Here is a 23,515-nt window from a genome sequence, read left to right as displayed (position 1 = left end):
ACTCAATTATGAAGATTTTCACTATCTTTCAGAAATGGTGGATGACACAGTTTGATCTTTTTTTCCTTTCACAAATCCATTTAAAAAAAAAAAAAAAAAAAGAAGTGTACACACAAGACTCTGTAGCTATCAATCCATGAGCAGCGTGGGTGAAAGAAGGCGGGGTTGGATTGAGGATACTTAGACTGCTTAAAGCTAGAAGCTTTGGCTTCATTTAAAGACATTCTTAGTAGAGTGGGAGTGACCAGAATCCTGGTATGAGTAATTTATTCCACCATCTATGGAAATTGATTGGAATTATTCCCGTAATAATAAGCCCTGTCGTTATGAAATAAAGTAAAGCATACCACTGTTAGCTGTTTATATATATATCTATGGGTTGCTGCTTGGCCAGCTTACAGCATACAGCACATTTCAAATACAGTAGTAGTTCAGGGAGCTTTTCATAAAGAAGAAAAATAAAAGACAGCATTAAATTAGAAAATGATTAAAGAATAAGGAATAAAACAACAAAAGCATTAAGAGAATTTAAGATTATGCAAACATTAAAAAAAAAAAATAAAAAAAATAAGATATTCTGTGTGTCTTGCAATCATGAAATACCATGAGTGTTCAGTCAAAATAAATGCATATGAATTGCTAGTAGGGATGTGTGAGAGAATAGTTGCTGATGCGACGAGGAGTGGAAATACTAGTCATTTTATTTATTATTAGTATCATTATTACTTTTTGCACATTTATGTTTTTGCTTTCAAAGTTCAATTAAAGAGTCATTTATGTAAAATTAAAATGAAAATGTTAAATTAATTTATTAGTTGAAAATATTTATATATATAAATATAAAAGTATATATACATATATATATATATATATATATATATATATATATATATATATAATGTGTATTATATAATAAAATAATACATTGTGTATATTATATAATACATTATTAATATTTTATATACTATTCTATTTATTTATTTTTAATTAATGTATTTTGAAAACAACATATTGTATATATATATTATTTGAGGAGCCATATATATATATATATATATATATATATATATATATATATATATATATATATATATATATATAACTACTATTTATATTATTATTGATGTGTTATATTGGCCTACTTTTATTAGATGATTTCCTGATTATAATAATAAGCTATCGAGTGGTACACTTTAAAATTAATTTAAATGATAACCTCATTTTGAAAATAATATATTTTACATATTATATATTAATATATTATTAATATTTTTATTATTAATATTATTGATGTATATTATTTTGCCTATTTATTTTGGTAAAAATATTTATTTGCTTGAAGCTTTTATTTGAGGAATTCTGTTTTATAATAGGCTATTAAGTGGCATTTTAAAAGTACATTCTTTGAGTTTGAAAATAATATGTATATATATATATATATATATATATATATATATATATATATATATATATATATATATTAATTTAGGTTAATTCTAGAATTCTATTTATAACAAGCTCACTGAGTGGTAAATTTTTTAAATTAATATATATTATTTTTATTGGTCCGCACTGCCTATAGTAATTCAGCTGATTTGAATAAATATTTCTACACTGGCAATGATTAAAATAAATGCTCAAGTTTAATGCTGCAATGATCCTTTTCAGCAGCATTCAGTAAAGGATGTGTTGGTTTTTGATTTATAGATAAAGTAATTTATTTCAAATGGACTGCATTTACAGGTTTGTTAGACTAGCTGGTTACAGGGAACTTCCAGTTTTAATTCTCTTCCGTCATGGCCGCCCTTTTCTCAGCCTCTTCACACTCTGCGGCTCGTGAGAAGACACAGATGGACACGGGGCGAAAAGCATCTGGGGCGACAAAATCGTTAACACGTGTACCCATGTGTGCCATCCGTAACGTGGAGTTGTTAAAATCGAAGGCGAACAACTGCTGTCAGCCGCGCAGAAGTGAGGTCAAAGCCAATCTATCGGCAAAACCCGATTTGTGCTCAAAAATAATACAAACAGAAAAACCAAAGCATTGCATCTTCCAGCTTAGTCCTGCATTATCGACCGTCTGTGGGCTGTTTTCCACCTCGCCTTTTAAATATGACATTTGCGCTGTGGTTTCCTTCTCTCGGGTCAGATGTGCGTGATAATCTGGGTGCTGCAATGCTCAGGCAGTTCAGCTCTGCGGTCCTGATGTCTTCAAATTGCAAAGCGAAGCACGACCTCCTTTCTGTCCTCCATGCCAGGCTTATTTGCACCTTCATACTCTCCTCACTGTTAGAAAACCCCAGGGCTCTTGGCAGTACAATTTCATCTTTTTATATACTTTGTACTTCTAAAGCGGTATCTGAAAACTAATGATTCATGACTCCAATCCATAAAACAGTCAAATTCAAAATACAAAATTCCAAAATGAAGTTGATTTCAAAACGTATGGCTATTATTATTAATAAACAATGCAACATTAATTATATTACCTATTGATTTATAATCTATTATTATCAATAATAATGTATTATTATTATTATTATTTAAAAGTACAATATTAGTATCTAATAATAATTATTATTCATATTCCTATTATTTCATAAAATAAATTTCAGATTTCCTGAGGTTAATGCATCACAGTAATAATAATAATAATAATAAAAACTATTTAAATTCTCTGAAAACAATTTTACAACATTGTTACACAATTTAGTTTACATTTATTAATTTAGCAGACACTCTCATCCATTTTGTTCCAAAACAAAGTCTCTCTACCTTTACATACAACACATAAAATAGATTTACTTCTTTTGTATATACTCATAATATAAAATTATTAAATTTAAATGTTTTTTATAAAATACTCATAATATAAAATTATTAAATTTTATCGTTATATACACAAATAATATATATTATGTATGTACATAATATCATTATTTATGTTTAGATAATAATATAATGATGAATAGTTTAATTTAATAATGTAGGATATAATTCATAATATATAATAATAATAATAATAATAATAATAATAATAATAATAATAATACTGTATAGTAGGTGCCTTTGTTAATGGGTGTTGATTAGTTAAGTAGGTGTCTGCAGAGTGAATTTATCATGTTTTCAAGTACATGAAGTTCTTTTTCTGCATAGCCAGAGAAATCCACAGAACACATGAATTTTCCTCAGCTTTACTTTTCCAAGCAAGCTGAGAGAACAGCAAGGGTTGAGGAGGAAGCGAAGGGTTGTGTGACTTATTCATTGTTCTGCTGAATTCAGTCCAGCCGGCAGGTGATGCTGGAATAATAGAGTGGCCCGGAGAGATGCATGGTCTCTCCATGCTGCAGTCTGAGTCGATGGGCGTAACACACTGTGATTGTGGTGTGTCAATCACGCAGCAGCTCGTTCTCTATCCCTTATTGCACCTGCATCCACTACTAGTCAATAACACGCTGACGGGGACGAGATCGATGTGGCTCAATCGCCCGGGGTGTGCGCGATGGTGCTCTGCATCTTGTGTTGTGTGTTAACAATTGGGCGGAAATGTGGGTTGAACTATTGTGATTGATCCGACGGATACACAGCGGGGTGCGGCATCAACACAGCAGCTGTCTGCGTCCAGGCCAAAATCAACATCAAGGCCTCGCGCCTGTGCCGTTCGCTCTTCAGACCGAAGGTGTTGACAAACGTGTGGGTGAGGGTGGCCGGAAGTGGGCGTTGAAGAACGGTGAGCTGTGGTTGTGCTGTTTTGGGTCTGTGACTTGTTAATTAGCCCACTGATAGGACGGGGGCGGTGTGTGCGTAGTAGTCATTCCACTTTCCCCGACTAAAAACAAGAGGGGGCGAGTGGGGCATTCGATTGGGTTTGTTAGGAATCGCAAATAAACGGCTGGCAGCCACATCGATCATACTGCGCGATCAGATGTCCACTTCAGAGTCTCCTGACAGTTAAGGTTATCAGGAACGCTTTGCGTCTAAAAGCATAACAAGCATGGGACTAGACTCCAGTTATAAAAATGGAATTTACTGTATAACAAGGAATGTCACAGAATTTGTCAAATTTTGGATGAATAAAGCAAAATCAGGTTGGTCACTTCTTCTGAGCACAAAAAAACACACTTTAAAGAATATTGGTAATCAAGCAGTTGCGGTAGCCATTGACTTCCATAGAAATTACTAAAGAAGTCAATGGCAACCAGCAACTGTTTGGTTACCAAAATTCATAAAAAAGATATTTTTTTCTGTTCAGCAGAAGAAAGAAACTCATGCAGGTCTTAAAACATTTTTGGAAGTCAATGGCAACCAAGGTGAACTATTACGTTAAAGTCTTCTATGGCGAACCTGTCAAAATAAAAAGTCTGGTTTAACTTAAAGAAACTTGACAGAAATGTATTATTATAGTACAATAGAATATATGAGGGCAATAATAACACTAATAATAATAACAATTTATAAGAATCATTTTAACTGAAAAAATCTCTGTTGTGCAGAACTCTGTGTAAAAATGGTTTAATTTTAATTTGATTAAAAGATAAATTAAATGTAGTGTTTGGTATGCCCGCATTAACAGGAACATTTAAATACATTAACACAGAATATGTGTGTGTGTGTGTGGGGGTGTGTGTGTATAAAACATAATAAATTAATTAGTTTTTATGAATATAATTAATTCAACTTTTTGATTATTAAAATTTAATGAAACCATTAAAATGGAAAACATTAAATGCACTATTTGAAAAAAATATAAATATAAAATGGAATTTTATTTTTTTTATTTTTATTTATTTATTTATTTTTACAAAACTTAGTTTCATAGGGCTCTAAAAAGGTAATTGTTGTTAAACTTTAAATAAATTGTTTTTAAACTGTATAAGTTGCAGGATTTAGATTAATGCTTTTGGATTACTAAAATTTTATTTAACCAGTCCAGAAAATGGAATATTAAAAAAAATAGACACATGCTTTTGCTATCGTTTTGGTGCAAGGGCTGCTACTGTATCTCTGAACCCCACTCAGAGCGGGCAGGTGATGAAATTGCACTTGGAAAAAAGCAACACGACCGAGCTTGCTCTGAATAATGGCAGCAAGGTAAAAAGACGTGACGCCCGAGCATTGGCTCGCCGCACATTAGCTGCTCAGTGAGGCTGCAACACGCCAAGCCAACGAGCCGTCCCGCCCGGGTCGACGGTCGGGGTCCTTGTCACGGATCACATGACCTCTATACAGTGACAGCAGGAGGAAAGCAACCCCCGCTGCCAGTAACCTCAGGGAGTAACACTAAAAGTAGCATCATGACTAACTTAACTATATCAAACTGTAAGTTGACTGAGGGAGTAAAGCTAAAAGTGGTGTCATTAATATCTTGGATATATCAAACTACTGTTACACACATGTAGCGGCGCACACTCCTCGTTTGGACAAATTCATATGAATCAATTCATTCAAAACTCTCCAGTCGCCTCTTCTGTGTCATTTAGAGAGAGACATGCTGGAAAGACAGAGCAGCCTTTCATGTACATCTATTAGATAAGTTCCCCTGATTAACCTGAGCCATCTGTAATGTATGTTTTCAGAGACATGAGGTGTTGCCTGAGATTAATGAGTGCTTGGTTTTCACAAGAGGACCTAAAGGAGAGCAGTCTGGCTTGAGCTCAGTAGAGTCCTTTCATCCAGCACCCTTGAAATCACATCATCCCTTTGCTGCTCAAATGAATCTTTTATGACACTCATCTCCAAGAGATTCAAAGAATCACATCATGGCACATAGAAAACCCGAAACACTTCGAGATTGACTGACAGACAGACAGACTGTAGATGCATGGAATGATACAATGATGGATGGATGGATGGATGGACTGGTGGATGGAATGACAGAATGATGTATGGATAGATGGAATGATACAATGATGGATGGACGGAATGATAGAATGATGGATGGATGGATGATGGATGAATGGGTATGGATAGATGGGATGAACGGAAATGATATAATGATGGATGGATAGATGGGATCATGGAATAATGGAGAATGAAAGAATGATGGATTGATAGATGGAATGATACAATGCATGGATGATGGAATGATGAATGATGGATGGATGGATAACAGAATGATGGATGGATGGATGATGGAAATCGATGACAATGACTGGATGGAATGAAATACATGACTGATGGATGGATGAACAATAGAATGATGTTTGAATGGATGGATGGATGAATAGAATGACAGAATGATGGATGTATAGATGGAATGATACAATGATGGATGGATGGATGAACAACTAGAATGATAGATGGAATGGATACAATGATGGATGAGATGGAACAATAGAATGACAAGAATGATGGATGGATAGATGGAATAGCATGAGCAATGTATGTATGGATAGATGAAGGAACAATAGAATGATGTGATGGATGGATGGATGGATGAATGGAATGATGAATGGATGGATGATACATAGAATGATACAATGATGGATGGAATGATGAACCATGATGAATGGATGGATTGCTGGACTGGAATGAAAGAATGATTGATGGATGTATGATGGAAGGACAAATGTTGATGGATAGATAGATAGAATTATACAATAATGTATACACCATAATGATGCATGGATTAAAGAATGCTGGAGGATGTAATTACAGAATGATGATGGATGGTAGATGATGATGGATGAAGTATGGAAGAATGGGAATGACAGAATGAAGGACGGGAAAGACCAGAATGTATGATGAACGAATAGAAGGATGATGGATGATGGATGGAATGACACAATGGATGGACGGATGATGAATGTAAGGAAAAGAATGATTGATGGATATATAGATAGAATTATACAATAATGTCTGAACAATAAAATTATGGATCGATGGAATGAAAGAATGATGGGATGGATTTGATGGTATGGGGATGGATGTATGTGGTGGATTGATTATGAGAGATGGATGAATGGGATATGAAAAGCCTGATGGATGATAATGTGAATGACAGAACGATGGATGATCGAGTGAATAATACAATGCAGATGGATGGATGAACATAGAATGATGGTTTGATGATGATTGAAAGACCCAATTATGTGTATGATATATAGCATGGGAAATTACCAAAAAAATTGATGGATTGATGGATGGATGGATGGAGGGACCCTGGAACGATAGACATGACTGGATGGATGAAAAAAGAATGATGGCATGGATGGAGGGATGGCATGACAGAATGACGATGATGTTTTATGAATGATGTACAAATGATGGATGGATGGAATGATAGAACACTAGGCAAATAGATATAAGATTAGAACATAGCGATGCATAGATAGCTATATAGATATATAGATGTAGGGTTCAGGATTATCAGTCCACGCCTGCGCATCTCTCTTTAACTCTCTAGTCATGCAGAACACCTGCTTCATAATTAACCTCCCTTAAAGGACGGATGGAGAAGAAAAAAGACAAATAACCTGGACAGTAAGTTAAAAGGGTCGCCCGCGTGTCTGACTGAGCCACATATTCCTCCTTTAGGAGAAAGAGAGACATAAAAAGAGAGAAAGTGGAACGACACCGAGAGCAAAATGAAAGAAAGGCAGTGTGCCGTATTTTAAATCAGATGGATTTGTTTGGAAGCTAAACAGCAAGTTTCGAGTTACCATTGTCAGGGGAGAAGTGTCTCTCAAACCCTTACCCGTAAAATGTATGTCTAGGGCCTTGGCTTTTTGGTCATTTTTGACAAAAACAAACAAACAAAGAAAAAAAACAAACAAAACAACAAAAACAACGTTTATTTTCTTACAGACCCTACTTCACGGGACAATGGTAAAAAATCTGGGGTAAAGGTTTTTGGCACTTTGCTATGTAAACACACACACAACACAATAATAAAAAACACAAACAAATCACACATTGCATTGTTCGTGGTCAAAAAATAAGTAGTGGGGCATTTGAAATGAATGGAATCGAATTTCATCTAGAAATGTTTGGTAGTTGCGTCTTCTAAATAATCTAATGAGGGGGGGGGGGAAAACCTATTGTAGAGATATCAACCCTCATATTTCGAACACATCATGTTTAGATAATGTGGCTTTGATTTTTTTTTTCTTGAAGTTTCCACATGTAAAAAACATATTTTCCTAAAAAAATAATTATCATTATCATATAAAAATTTATAACAGTATTTTTGTGCATTTTGCATAATAATAAAATGACAGAAATTTTATATTACTCCTTTTCTTCCACTTTATATACTTTTTTATTTATTTCTTTACTACATTTTTTTAATTACTACATTTTTCATGTCGCAATAATCTGCACAGCAAGCTTTCTTCTTTAAAAAGAGACCAAACTTTACAGTCTTGTGCTCTGAAGCATAATACGATTTCCTTAACAATACAAAATATTAAGGAAAAAATCCCAACATCAGACACGCACATTTCGCTGATAGTAAAGAAATATTAATATATATCATTGGAAAACGTACCAATTATATATAGACAAATTCAGTCGAAATTAATTGAGACGACGATGTGTAAGTGATGACCCTGTTTCCAATATAATGAGAAATGAGAAATGAGAACACTTGCTAATTAACATACCACATTTATAAGTATAATGCATCAGAAATCACCAAGGAGGGGTCTATAATTACCTGGAGAAAGTTAAGACAGGTTGAGGAAAATGACAAACTGAACATGTGGCACAGTTCAAGTTCTTCACCAGTGGTTGTAGTTTTAAAAAGTACTTGCACTTCAGACCCTTAAAGTAAATTGGCCGATGAAAAACAAACCTCTGCTCGCATAACACCACACCAGAGACATCACCACTGCGTTTCTGCAGCATCTCAGAGCGATCACTAGCGCTCATCACGAGTGCTTCCAGAAAGTAAATGAAAAAAAAAAAAATCCGAAAAAGGCGTCATCAGGACCGCCACTCCAGATCCTCGACGTCTCTGCTTTGGCCTGATTAATGTCATGAAGCCGACATTGATTCGCACAGTAAGAACACTCAGATAGCGAGGGTAAACAAATCATTTTTTGAATCTGATGGAAACACACCCTCACTTCAAACTCATCAAAGAGGACAAAATATCACAGTTTCACCACTGGGATGTGGTCAGCCTGATGATGGATGGTGCAGAGAGTAAAAGGGCAGCGCTGTCGACTCACCGAAACTCGGCTCCGGTGATTGAGGAAAACATCTAGGTGGGCAGAATTTCGAATGCTGGATCGCCGGTAATAAACGACTCATAATTTAGAAACTCCAACTGTAAAATTGATTGTTTTCTTTTGCGGCACTTAATGTATTTCATGTCAAAGCACACAGTTTTAATGGTAACACTTTACAATAAGATTTCCAATTATTTAACTACATTTAATAGACATTTCAAACATTTACTAATGCATTATTTAAATCTTTGAAAGTTGTTTTGTTAATACTATTAATGTACTTGAGCTAAACATGACACATGTATTTTGTATTAACTAAAATTAATGAATACTGTAATAAATGTCAAACTTAGTGTCAAGTGCTACCCATTTTATATATTTTTAATATTATTTTTAACACACACACACACACACACACACACACATCTTTAAGTTATGTTACAATTAAATAGAATTTGACACAATAACACTATACGCCCAGCCCAGATTTTTTAAATTATATTTTTTATTTTTATTAGGTATTCAAGAACCACACAGTTTTTTCTTTCTTTATTAAATATACTAATAAAACTACAAAGGTACACTAATTTGTATAACTGAAAAGTGGAAAACATTTTGTATAAAACACATTGATAAACATTCAAGTTAAAATGCGTAGCAGGGAATTTCTGGGAATTCATTGGTTTCTAACTATTTAGCTTCCATCCTCGATCAACTCAACAACACACCATAAGATTTTTAAACCAGGGCCCTCAAATGTTCCATCTCTTCCACACCCACACACACACACACACACACACACACCACACACACACGCACACACACAAAGGTTTAACTGGCACATGTAATGTCATTATCTTGCTTTGGTTTCCATCCATTAAAGCTATCAGAGCTAATTTAATGAGTACAAGTCTTCCTGAGCTCACAATGTGACTTTTATGAGAACAATCAACTAATTAATAATGTCTCATTCAGGCGTGTTGACCCAGAGGTCTCGTCGTTGTTTATTTTACTTGCTGTCGAGCTGTTGGAAAAATCATCAGACCTTCAAATATAAACACTCGCTTGTCGCGTGAGGCCAGAAGAAAGCAACTCGCTGCACCCTTAATCCACATTCTTACCACACCTCACGGCGCAACACTGAACCAGACAGCGAAGCCAAAAAATAAAGGCTCTGATGCACTTATGGTAAGGGCCAGACAGCATGACCGAACTCTTATATCACATATAAATTCATAGCAATAAATTGCGATAGTTATTTGCGGCGGAAATTTTAACCTCAAATTTGTTACATACTGTATACAGTATTCTTCAAAAGTTTGGATTTGTAAATGTTTTAAAAGTCTCTTCTGCTCACCAAGGCTGTGTTTATTTGATCACAAATATAGTATAATCAGAACAAATGTGAAATATTATTACAATTTCAAAAAATTGTTTTCTTTGTGGTATTGTTTTTAAAATATAATTTATTTCTGTGATCAAAGTGAATTTTCAGCATCATTACTCCAGACTTCAGTGGTTCAACAATGATCCTTAAGAAATCATTCTTAATATGATGATTTGGCTTGTTTAAATATTGAGTGAACAGTTTATTAAATAATAGTTCTGTATTATCAATGTGAAAAACACGTTTTTGTTGCTGGAAAACATTTTTAAAGGATTCTTTAATGAGACGAGAAAGTTCAAAAGAACCAGCATTATTTGAAATAGAAATCTTTATAAATAGTCTCTACTGTCACTTTGTTGATCACTTTAATGCATGCCTCATTGATGAATTAAAAGTATAATATTTCTAATGGTTAGTATGTAAAATATGAAGCAGCACAGCTGTTTTCAACATTGATTATAATCAGAAATGTTTCTTAAGGCAGCAAATACAGCATATTTAGAATGATTTCTGAAGATCCATGTGACACTGAAGACTGGAGTAATGATGCTGAAAATACAGCTTTGATCACAGAAATAAATTACATTTTATAATATGTTCACATAGAAAACTGTTATTTTGAAATGGTAAGAATATGCTGCATTATGACTGTTTTTACTGTATTTTCAATTAAATAAATGCAGCCTCGGTTAGCCGAAGAAACCTCATTAAAAACTTTAAAAAATTGCTTTAAAAATGATAGGTATTTTTTTCTCATTATTTCAATCTAAATCTAAACCCTGTGGAACCACCCAGTGTCCTGCATTATAGGTATTGAGTGATTTGAAGCCACGAGGGACATCATAACAAATGTGTCACGAGGTAAAAGCCTTTTGTTAGCGGACTCATTTCCCATCTCAACCTCTTATTTCTATGTGGGTTTGCCATAGTACACAAGAGTCATGCACTGCAGTCAACAGCATTTTGCCAAACTAAACAAATCTTCTGACAGCCCGTTTCAGGCCCTTTCTCCTTGACCCAAAACGAAGCATTGAATTCTGGCTCAGGAGACTTCAAACAATAAACATCCATTGGTGATAAAGGCTGTAGCAAGTGTTTTAACAACGTTTACATCAAATTAACATGAATAGTTCAAGATTGTTATGTCTAACTGGAATTGTGTTGTTTTGGTTCAAGCAGAACACGGTTGGTTTCTTATCAGACAGTGTTGCTTGTGAGACGTTTTCCTTCTTCAGAATAATTTTGTTGGAGAATAAACAAAAAATGTTGCAAAACACAGAGTATTGGCAGAGTTGATGTAATCAACCAATTCTGGCAGACAAATCGTTTCGCCGACGATCTGTTTTGGTGAGCTTTAAGGCACGTCTTGGCATCTGGGTGGTGTCATCAGCTGGCATTTTCATAAATCTTGGTCACCAAACATGCACATTATAAAAAAAGAGTTTTCTTTGTGAACACACAGCTTTTTGTCTTCTCCAGATGTGTAACTGATGGACTGGAGTGGTGTGGATTACTTTGTGTTGTTTTATCAGCACTCCTCATTCCTGACGGCACCCATGTCACTGCGAGCAAGTGATGCAATGCTACATTTCTCCAAATCTGATGAAGAAACAAACTCATCCTAATCATCTTGGGTGGCTTGAAGAGTGAGCACATTTTCAGGAAATTATAATTTTGGGGTGAACTGTTCCTTTAAAGAGACGCACTAGGAATCACCAGGGATGGTACTAATAACCAGGCTTCAAAAAGACATTTATTCAATTAAATTTTCACGTAAGGGTGCATGTGACAATCTATGTAAGAATGGTTTTACAAATGCACAAATTTGGTTCTGCTAGTTGTTGTACAAATGAGGCCAAAATATGATTGATAAACAAACCATTTAACTCTATAAAAAGTCAAATGCGACCAAAAAAATAAATCCTGGAATCATGTGCATGTGACATGCATGCATTAACCTCCACCTGGCAAAGTTTCCACATATATCATTTATATGATGAGGGACAAGAAAGAAATAAAGCATGTGAGAAGTTACATAATGCACAGCGAAAAGCCACAGGTGGCTTAATATTTCTCGGCTGGTGCCCAGGGAGATAGGAAAAAAAAAGTGCATCCTAGTAACTTATAAAGAAATCACACACAGCTGTTGGAGGCCCATTGATTTATATGATCGAAGACAACACCAGTTTTCCTTCCCCTGCAGGACTCGGGCACATCAAAGCCAGCTCCTTTAAACTACAGGGAAAAAATGGTGCTGCAGAAAGTTGAATTTCATTGAGCGACACTCTTTCAATTACAGTGTCTGGTGATCCCTGAGAATCATCCAACGATGAAGCTACAGGGGTCGGACAAGAGCTTAAAAACAACACGAGAGCAGTGAGGAGGGGAGTTTCCTTGCTTTTCAACGAGCAAAGCCCTTGGTACCTGCCTGCTAAACCCATAGCTCCCTTCCACATATTTAACCTTTACCAATGTGAAGTCGTTTTCCCTCCAGCAACACAATCCAGCATGAAGTTCATCTAGCTGTCACAGAGGAGAGACTCTGTTCCTACTCAAAGATAAGGAGCCACATAGACTAGATGTGGGTGCAAATTCTGCAAAAGACACCTTAAGACCACAAAAAGTGTCAAATAGCATCTCTGCATCCTCAAGTGCAAATGCACATGCAGTGCACCATTTGGAATGTATTAATATAGGACTTTAAAAAATGTAAAATTTAACATTAATTTAAAAATGTTAAAAGTACAACAAACACTAAGACAATGTATAAAATCTCAAATAACATATCAGTAATGTTGACTGAAATGTGCACAAACAAAACAAAACATATAGCATTAAAAGTACCACAAATACTACCATGATAAATAAATGCTTACATATTATTTCAATAATGTTGCCTGAAATGAGAATTTGGAGCATTAATCTGCTTAATTTTTGTATAAATAAAATAAAAAAGAATTTTATATCTTCACTCAGTGTTTTTACTGTTAACTAAAAGTAAAACTATTCAAAATCATTTCCATTAACTAAAATGAAGCTAAAATAAAACAAAATATAACAATTATGAAATTTGTGTGCATTATAATAAATAAATGCTTAAATAATATATCACAAATGTTGCTAAACTGAGAATTTGCAGGATAAATATGCTTAATTTTGTATAAATCAAGTAAAAAAAATAATTGCTAGAATATTTTTACTATAACATCCAGTGTTGTTAAATATTAATTAAAAAGTAAAACTTATTAAAAATCAATTTTCATTAATTGAAATAAAGCTAAAATAAAACAAAATAATATTAGATGGACATTTTAAAATCAAAATATTAATTGAAATAAAGCTAAAATAAAACAAAATAATATTAGATGAATAAACTGAAATATAAACTAAAGTACTCAGTACTCAAATTATTAATAAAAACTGAAATGAACACAAATGGAAATATAAAAAGTAAAATAGCATCATCATAAAATTGCTATACTTAAATTACAATTCAAAATTGAAAATATATATAAAAAATAATTCAAACTATTAATAAATTCTATAACAGCATATAGGTAATACTTAAATAACAATGACAGCCATTGCATAAAATTCACTTAAATACCCCTTCAGCTGATTAAAGAAACACCGATTTAACCAATACAAGTACATCTAATTTCACCCTGCCTTCTAATTTTTGGCGATCTCACGAAGCATTAACTCATCTAAACAGATCACTAGGGTGGCTTTAATTTTCCCAGCACAGATGCCACCTATTTATTCAGGGCTGTCGATCTGAGAGCATTAAAGCTCCATACAAGCCTGAGGAACGTCTCACTGCAAACCCCAATACCCAACACAACCATAACACACCATAATAACCATACATTACAGTCACCCCACATGCTATTTACAGCACAGATCCTGCACCAGCCCATCTATCCTGAACACCCAAACCCTGCTCGGGAGCCGTTCTAAACATCCTCACTGTCCACTCAAAGGACAAACCAGTTAGCTAATGATACTACACCAACTCTGTTCAATCTTAACCGGTTATATGGCTGTTCTGTTTGTATGCACATACAAATAAATAAATAAAAAAAACTGTAATGCTGAAAGTGTAGATAATAATTCACTAATTCACCTGCACAAACAGACATGCTTCACTTTAGAGTGAAAAAGCACGATTGCAAGTAATTAAGTTGTCATTTCGAGCGGCAAAGGTGACACAAATATTAATTCATTATTTCGCAGTTTAATTTCGATTGCACGGCGTCCGTGGACTACAGTAACAACCTCTCCCACAATTAATGCGAGGCTTTATTTGTTGCTTGATCTGAACATAGTCTTGCGCTTCATGTATGCAACCACACACACACACACAAAATTAGCTTTCTTCAAGGTAAATGAGACAGAAATTTCTGGTGGTAAGTTTATGCAGGATCCGTTAAGGTACACCTATAAGAAGTACGAACTGGGGACGCAAGAACAATGATGGAATCGGTGATGACCAGTAAGAATGAACGTTTGGAGAACATTTTTGCGTAATGTGGTTTAAAGGGATTGATATTTTTAAAAAAGGCAGCACTAATTATTTAGTTAAACCAAAATAGTTGTCCTTCTGAAGTTTAATAAACACACATTCAAGCTGTATCACTATCTTGTTTTTTCCTTTTTTTTCACCAAATGTTTAAAAACTCCTTGAAATTGTCTTTTGTCCATACCATTTAAGATACAAAAGCATTTTTTAAATGACCTTTGAAATTTTTAATGGGGCTGTTTTTATTTGCAAATGTACCCTCTTAAATGACATTTCTACCTTTGATTTTATTAATTTTTTTTAATTTTTTTGTACATTTTTATTTTTTTTTGCTAATTTATTTTTAGTTGCTAATTTACCACCCCCCCAGACACCTTCCCAAAAGTACTGCTCTAGGTACACCAAATTGCAAAACAAATGCAATTTACTTTCAAATAATTACTGCCAAAGATCCCTCCCCCCCCCCCAAAAAACTAAGTTCATTCAATGGCTACTCTTATTCCTTCCGTCATTAAATGCACTCTTGAGTAGACATTACATTAAGACACCCAACGCTCGCTTAACACTCATATATAGATTTTATTCAAACATTGCACGAAATAAATAAAGAGACAGGCTATTTAACTTTTTTATATGAATATGACTCGTTTCTAAAAAAACCCCCAATTTATACGGAAAATCTATTGTAAATATTAAATCTAAAACCTCCACAGTCACGTATTAAGGAGTCACTGAATCATTAAATTCAACCGTTCATTCAAACAGTTTTATTCAGTTAGTAAGTAAGCAATGGAGTCTTTTATGACTGAGTCCACGGGAATCACTGACTCACATCGATTCATTCAAAAAAACCGCCGAGTTCATTCAGTGAAGTAATCAACCGCTGGGTTTTTAACCGTGCTTAGCGACCCCCAAAAGTTGTGCTGTGTCTTTGATTGGCCCTAGTCGGCATAGGAAGGTTTATCTTCCAACCTGCTTTCTTGCTGGGCTTCTAAATAAAGCAAAGCCGCTGATTGACAATCCGGCCGAGCATCGCATCCGCCGAGCTCTCTCTCTGCCTGACAAATTCAGATGAAACCAGATCAATGAAGTCAAACAGTTTACCCTCTTCCTCCACGTTTCCCAGCCACTTTATATCTCTTTATCAAGCGTCAGTTTGGATTCTGCAGAGATGTGAATGAGCAACATTGGTTGCATCTGGTTGCCTCCCCCTCACCTGCTGCGGGGAGCCCAGCTCTTAAAACTTGGTCCGCGGCTTGTCCATGAATTTTATGAGCAGTGGTGAACCGAAGCGTGCCTCGCCGTCGCCTCGGACCCACAAATCAACATCAAACTGGGTCTTCCTGCGGAAGGAAGGCTCAACCTTTCTGGGAAATCATTGATTGCGAGCGCAAGCTGTCTGGGATCGATAAGCGCTCTCAAACGCATTGTTTAAAGCAATGCCTTTAGCCCATAAACCAGCATTTTTCTGCAGAGCCGATCGAACCATCTTATTCCCCGTCTCGTAATATGAAAGATGGGCAGCATAAGACCATCTGTAAACCGCTTTTGGCTCTCTATATGCCTGAAATGTGCATCCTTCCAATGATTGTTTGGCAGATGGTAAAGATGACACACCGCGCTTACTTGTATTATAATACAGCACAACATCTCTCTCTGCCTGACAAACCCAGTTGAAAACAGATACAGTCAAAAGCGTTACAGCTTCTTCACCCCTTCCCACAGTTTTATCTCTTTATAAAGAGTGTTTGGACTCAGATGTGAATGAGCAATATTAGTGCATATATTGCCTCACCTCACCTGCTATGGGGAGCATAGCTCTTATAAACCTTGGTCCGGCTATCGCCAGATTTTACTATGAGCAGTGGTGACCCGGCGCCTGTCGGTTCGGACCCACAAGTCCAGCATCAAACTGGCTTCTGCGGAAGGAAGGCTCAACTCGGAAAGCGTGATTGCGAGCGCGCAAGCTTCTGGGATCGATAAGCGCTCATTGTTCAAAGCAATGGCCTTTAGCCATAAACAGCATTTTCTGCAGGCGTCCAGACATCTTATGTCCGTCTTAGTAATAATGAAAGATGGGCAGCAGAAGTGTCTAGGCAGCTTTTGGCTCTCTATATGCCTGAAATGTGCATCTAGCTAATGATTTTGTTTGCCAGATGGATAAAGATGACAACACCCATTAGCTGTAGTATAATCACGGACATGCAGATTAAGTTAACAAATTATGAAACTAAGAATCTCCAGTAGGTGGTGACAATTAACTGTTTTTAAGTGAGTCACTATCATTCATTCAGCGCGAGTTGCTTCAGAAAGGAAGCAACTGACTCTTTTAAAAATGAAATGAGTCACTGATTAAGTTAACAAATATGAAACTAAAATCTCCAGTATGTGTTACAATTAACTGTTTTATGTCACTGCTCATTACATTCAGCTGATTCATTCGATAGGAGCACCGACTCTTTATGATGATCACTGTCAGTTGATCATTGAAATGTTGTGTAAATGGCATTACCTACAAGAACAGCCTGTCAGACTCAATGGTAATGGCCTGTCAATTGTGCTGACCAGCCAGCATAAAAACGCAGGGACGTCACGACCTTGGTGTAGCAGACCCGTATTGTTCCTCAGACAAACAGTCGGAATATGACGCCCGCCATCACACCTGCATCAACAGAGTTAATTTAAGCTCAGTCCTGAAACATAGTTGTTTTTTTGGGGTTGATTATAGCAATCTATAAAAAAAGTGATTTTGCAAAATATAATAAAGAAAAAAACTACGGTGAAATAGAAAACAGACTGCACAAAAGTGCATGCATGAAAAATGCAGTTTTTTTAAAAATGCATTCTTGCAGGATTTCTAGATGACATTTTGTAGGAGGTAAATAAAAAAATAAGGTGGCAGTTGCGGTGGCTAACATGAAGGGTAGAGGTTGTTATACCAGTGCGGGAAATGTAAATAAAGCAGCAGGAAGAAAGACACCGCTAAATTGAACAAAGTCTTTATGCGAATTTAATGACTGTCAATCAATAAAGTAGCAGGCTAAAACCGAGCGCGGTCACCGTGTGGCAGGCAGCGATGACACTGAATAAAGTTTTGATTTGATCTCTGTGAGCTCGACTGATAAAACAATTTATGTAAAGTGATGGATCCCGCAGGCTGGACAGAGTTGAAGGAATGACAAAGAGTCGCCATGCTAATACCCTTTTCTCCGTCAGCAGTGATCGAATCGTAGACTACATGTCCGGCGACGGCAATTGCAAACAAGACAGGGCACACATTCGTTTCTTCAAGAGAAATAGGCTGTGTGGTTTTGACGTAACTGCCTTAAGTGGTGATATACGAACACATTTCAAGATCCTGCAAAGGGAGTTAGTAGCAGGAATTGGACAGGCTTTTATCAATCCAATCGCTCAAAATAAATAGCATAGACAAGAAGACAAAATCGGACTAGGGCACTAACCATCGGCTGGAATCTCTGTGTGTTGAGCCTAAACTCAAAGAGAGCTTAGATCAGGAAAAGATGTAGCTGGTTCCACATTTACGGTGCGTTTATATAAGTTGGGAAGCTCATAGGTTATGCACGTTCAAAATGCTTTGATACATTTAGAAAAATTCACACAACAACTGTTTTAACTCAACATCTACAAAATGATAAAAGCTGTGGCATTAGAGGTTGGTTTTAGAGGTTTAGATTTAGTTTTTTTTAAATTTTTTAAATTGAATCGCTATGTATTTTACGTATTATATTGTACAACATTACAGTGTTAAGTACATGCAACTTAACTTAAAAAAAGGTTGCAAAAAGTTAAATTCTTATACAGTGATATTTACAAAAATACAAGTAATACTTAAGTATGTGCGATTTTTCAGTAAAGCTGAATTGCATTTTCTTCAATCATCTTTTAAGTACATGCGTTTCTAAAAAGTAGATATTTACGTGCCAGAGCATTTTAACAGTTTTACATTTATACCGCTTGACCATCTAATAGTGTGTACATTAAATTTAAACATCGATTTTCCTAGAAGACGGAAACTGTATTGAAGTGATAAATAGCTCCCCTGTTTGTCCCTATTACTACAGTTTTTATTAAACAATTTATATTACAGGCTTACCAGTTATCGTTGTAACATTAAATTAAACATGAATTTTTCACCCACAGAGACGGCTAAGCAAAGTGACAATGCTAAAACTGGTCACACGTTAAGATCCGTCTACGTAAAACTGTCTGACGTAACTCAACAAAAGGGCCGCGGCTGAGAGATGTTTTCTTCTATTACAGAGTGGTATAATACACACTTTGAGACCGGAGTACGATTTCAACAAAACTATTTTAATTTAATTTATAGGCATATCCCAGAAGGAATTATATATCTAAATTTTGCTCAACATCTCATAGTTTTAACATTAAATGAAACTGAATTTTTAAATAGAAAGTCTGAACTGTATTGTCCTTGTAACTTGGAACGCAACCTGTTTTTCTATTTACATTTTAGTGTAAGTTCAAACTATTTTAATTTAATATATACTTTAGTTATTTGAAACTAATTTACCACATTAATAAAAACACTGTCAGTCCAAACTTATGTTCACTTGGAACTCTGGACCTTAAAGAAAATACTGCGGTCCCAATTGGTACTCACAACTTCACTTGCTTTATATCAGTGTAAAAATACAGTCTTTTTGTGATGGGACGTTGAATGCAACCATTAGTTTTGTTTAGATCCAGTCCTTTGGACTATCAGCACAAATTGTGTCCACATGGCAACGGATATACACACATTTGTCACAAAAATAAACAAATATCTTTGCAGACAACTATAACTTTTTCCCCGGAACGTTTTATCTGTTTTTTAAGGATGTTAAGTTGCGTAGTTTTCAGACAAAGATACTGAATTAAGAAAATATCATTTTGTACTGGCCACTGACATTAAACATGCAAGGACATGTACTGGAGATCATTAGTTTTTTGTGCACTTGCTAATGTATAACAGTACAATCTGCTCTACTACACTTCTCCTTCTAGGCCAATATGCATAGATGTGCATTAAGTGCAAGCAACCTCTTATGAACAGAAATGGCACGTTTTACCTTCATTTTCGGGGCACATGGCATATCTGCAGGATCGTACAGTATATTAGCACAAGCACTTTCACATACAGAGGTAATGTAACATCCTCCGGTCTCACACTAACTAATGAGGGCGATACAGCTGACTGATGTTCTGTTGGTATTTGGAAGAAGAGAAATCATCTGTAGCCAATGGCATGTAGGAACAATTTACCGAGCGGAACATTACAGCTCAGTCTGTCGATTTGAAGTAGTTTGCATAAAATTCACTGTTTTTTTTTTTTTATAGTCATACAGATGCATGATACATATGAATGTGAACCCTCAAATGAGTCTTGCTTGATGCTGAGTACATGCCATATGAAGAAAACGTGATTGTAGGTCCCCTTTACTGAGCAGCGGAGGGTGTAATGAACGCTATTTTAGAGACTTTCTGAGCAGGACTGAATCTTGAGATGAGCATTACACTTATTTTTTCATTCACACAATTTACATTGGCTTTTAGGAAATGATACCCAAATCAGATAAATTGATGATTTTATAATCTTAATAATGACCATGTCTCGCCAGTAGAGATGGAAACTTCCGGAAAACAGTTGCATTTGCCCAAAATGACCTTTAAAAATTAAATAAAATGAAAAATTTATTGTTCACATTAGTCAGATGGATGTCATTTTCAAACAGTATGGAATGGATGCAATTAATTTTAAAATTGTGGCTGATACCAATAAGCTGATAATTATGTCGGCCTATCATTTGGTAGGCCAGAAAACGATAAAATGGTTTATAAATGCTCTAAGCATATAACAATTCTAGTTTAACTATATAAATAAAGTGTCTACAATTAAAAATGAAAAAAAATGAAACATTTAAAAAAAATAAAACCTCCAATCCTAAAACCTAGAAATTTTTCATCTATCAAAATATTCAAATATACATTTAAAAAAAAAATTATCTTAATATTTGTTACCCTACACAATTATTTTACTTAAATATTTTAGAACTTGACACAAATAAATATACAAATTACATTAAATATAAAAAAATTACGATTTTAATTTCCATGACATTTCAGTGTCTAGACATCACACTTTTAAAATAATAATAAAATAAATAAATAATAATTAAATAGTTTGTCCAAGATCATGTGAACATTGGTTGTTAAAGGATAATAATTTAATTAAGGAAATAATTAAGAAACTTAATTCAATTTTATTTTAAATCTTGGTTTTTAGTTGTTTTAACATTTTAAACCTTGTTTTGTCCTATTTTAAAAAAATAAGATAATAATAATATAATTAGAACTTTAAGTCAATCTTGGCAGTCTTTGCTTGAGAACCAAGTTTTAAGTGAATGTTAGATGTCAGCAATGGAAATCTAAATGTAAACACAGGCTTAAATGAGCTTGCATAATTAAATGTTAGCACATATATCAATAACAGCTACTGATAAATTTAAAAAAAATCATCATGCATCATACAAAAAATTAATAGAGTTTGTATATTACAGAAGTCCCTGACTGACTGAATTTAGAGTTTTAAAGTCAAGAACAACTAATGTTCGTGACCGAGATGATAGTGACTGTTATGTCATGATGCTTCCCCTACTGAGAGAAAGCGATTTTATTGGCTATCTTAACAAGAGCAACTCCTTCCTTTGAACAAATCGAGCTCTGCAAGCTGTAAATCCTGCTGTTAGCTGCAGCCAGAGCCCTGTGATGTTTTTCCTGAAAGCTCCTAACCCTCATGCTGTCGGCGTGATTACACATGCCTCCCTACCATAGTGGAAAGCCGTTTCACAAAAGTGGGTTTTCCAAATCACCTGCCCTTATCTCAGTGAAGGAGACAGATGGGATAAATCTACATCCAGAACACACATTCATGATGGATTACCAGCGTACATGAATGCAGGGATACATCACTGCAGACTGCTGAGCTCTACTGAGAGATTTATCAGAGTCGTGGACAACAAACTCCATCTTCAGTGAGAGACAGAAGCAGAAACTCATGCACACATCTGCTCAGATGTGCTGAAGTTACAGTCTACCCAGGCAACTATGTCAAGTTACCACAAAATTTGAATAAATGTAAATGTAAACCATAAAAAATAAATAAAATAGATCCCTCCTCAATTCAATTCAGCTGAAGAAAGCTGAAAGCAACTGGAGATCAACCGATAATCGGTTTAATAAATGTAAATGTAAACCATAAAAAATTATTTTCAACTAATGATTACATTTATGCAAAAGGAGTGACAGACTCCCTTGTCATTTTTTACAGTGTATGCATTTTGTTTGGCAGACACTTTTATCCAAAGTTCAAAAGCTGAACTTTAAATTTCTCTTTTAAATTACTCCATTTGAAAACATTAGACTTTGTCAATTTATTTTGCCTATTGTTAATATTATTGTTGCTGCTGCAGTTGTTGTTATAAAAAATGCTGTTTTTTTTACTGTGATATTAAGATGAAATGAAACAAAAATTGCATACAACCTGTCTGGTCATACTATATGAAATAATCTACTCGGATGTGCTGAAGTTACACTCAACTATATCAATTTACCATAAAAATAAAATAAGTTTTAAACCATAAAAACAAAACCAAAAAACATCCCTAGTCAATTTAATTCAGCTTTTTTTTTCTACTAAGTGTTATGGGGAAGAAGAAAACTATTGTGGGAATATGTCAGTTCTAGAAAAGAGCATTTTTAGTACAATTTTTGCATTGTATATGTGCATTACATTTTTTATTGTTATTGATGTCTCAGTTATAAAATGTTTGAATAAATCTTCAAATTCTGTCAAATTGGTTCAATTATGACAGCAAATAATTCAGTTATATATTGGCAACAGTTTGGAGTAAAATCACAATAACTATATGATTAGAAAGCTGAAGCAAGCTCAAATCGATAACTCGGTTTTTACCGATCGATATATAACAGATGATTACATTAATGCAAAGTTGACATTCTCCCTTGACATTTAACATTTATGCATATAGCAGATGCTTTTATCCAAAGCGAAAGAGCAACAACAAAAACTTTTTTTTAAATTTAGATTTCACATTTATTCATGTACTTATCATTACACACTTTTTTTAATTTTTATTTTTCCATTTGTGTTAGTATTGCTGCTGCTTCAGTTGTTTTTTTATTGTTATTTTATTTAAAAAATATGTTTTATTGTTGTGATATGAAGATGAAATAAAAAAAAAAACAAGTCAAACAGTAAATAAATATCAGTTCTGCATATCGGTTATCGAACATACAAATAATCAGCATCGGTATTGGTTCTCAAAATAAATATCGGTTAATCTATTAAAAATTATGGCAAATGTCATATTTTACAAATGTATTCTTCTTATA

At 34.6% G+C, this 23,515-nt stretch overlaps 1 protein-coding gene across 1 annotated transcript in view; it reads right to left on the bottom strand.

Annotated features, from left to right (window-relative positions):
- LOC109063135 (mannosyl-oligosaccharide 1,2-alpha-mannosidase IA-like) overlaps positions 1-23,515 on the bottom strand; it is a 221,754-nt gene that overhangs the window by 41,022 nt on the left and 157,217 nt on the right. The window lies entirely within an intron of this gene.

The sequence above is a fragment of the Cyprinus carpio genome, chromosome A16 (assembly GCF_018340385.1).
Source record: "Cyprinus carpio isolate SPL01 chromosome A16, ASM1834038v1, whole genome shotgun sequence".
NCBI classification, from domain to species: Eukaryota; Metazoa; Chordata; class Actinopteri; order Cypriniformes; family Cyprinidae; genus Cyprinus; species Cyprinus carpio.
The sequence above is the reverse complement of the archived record's forward strand: the minus strand, read 5'-3'. Positions and strand labels throughout refer to the sequence as shown.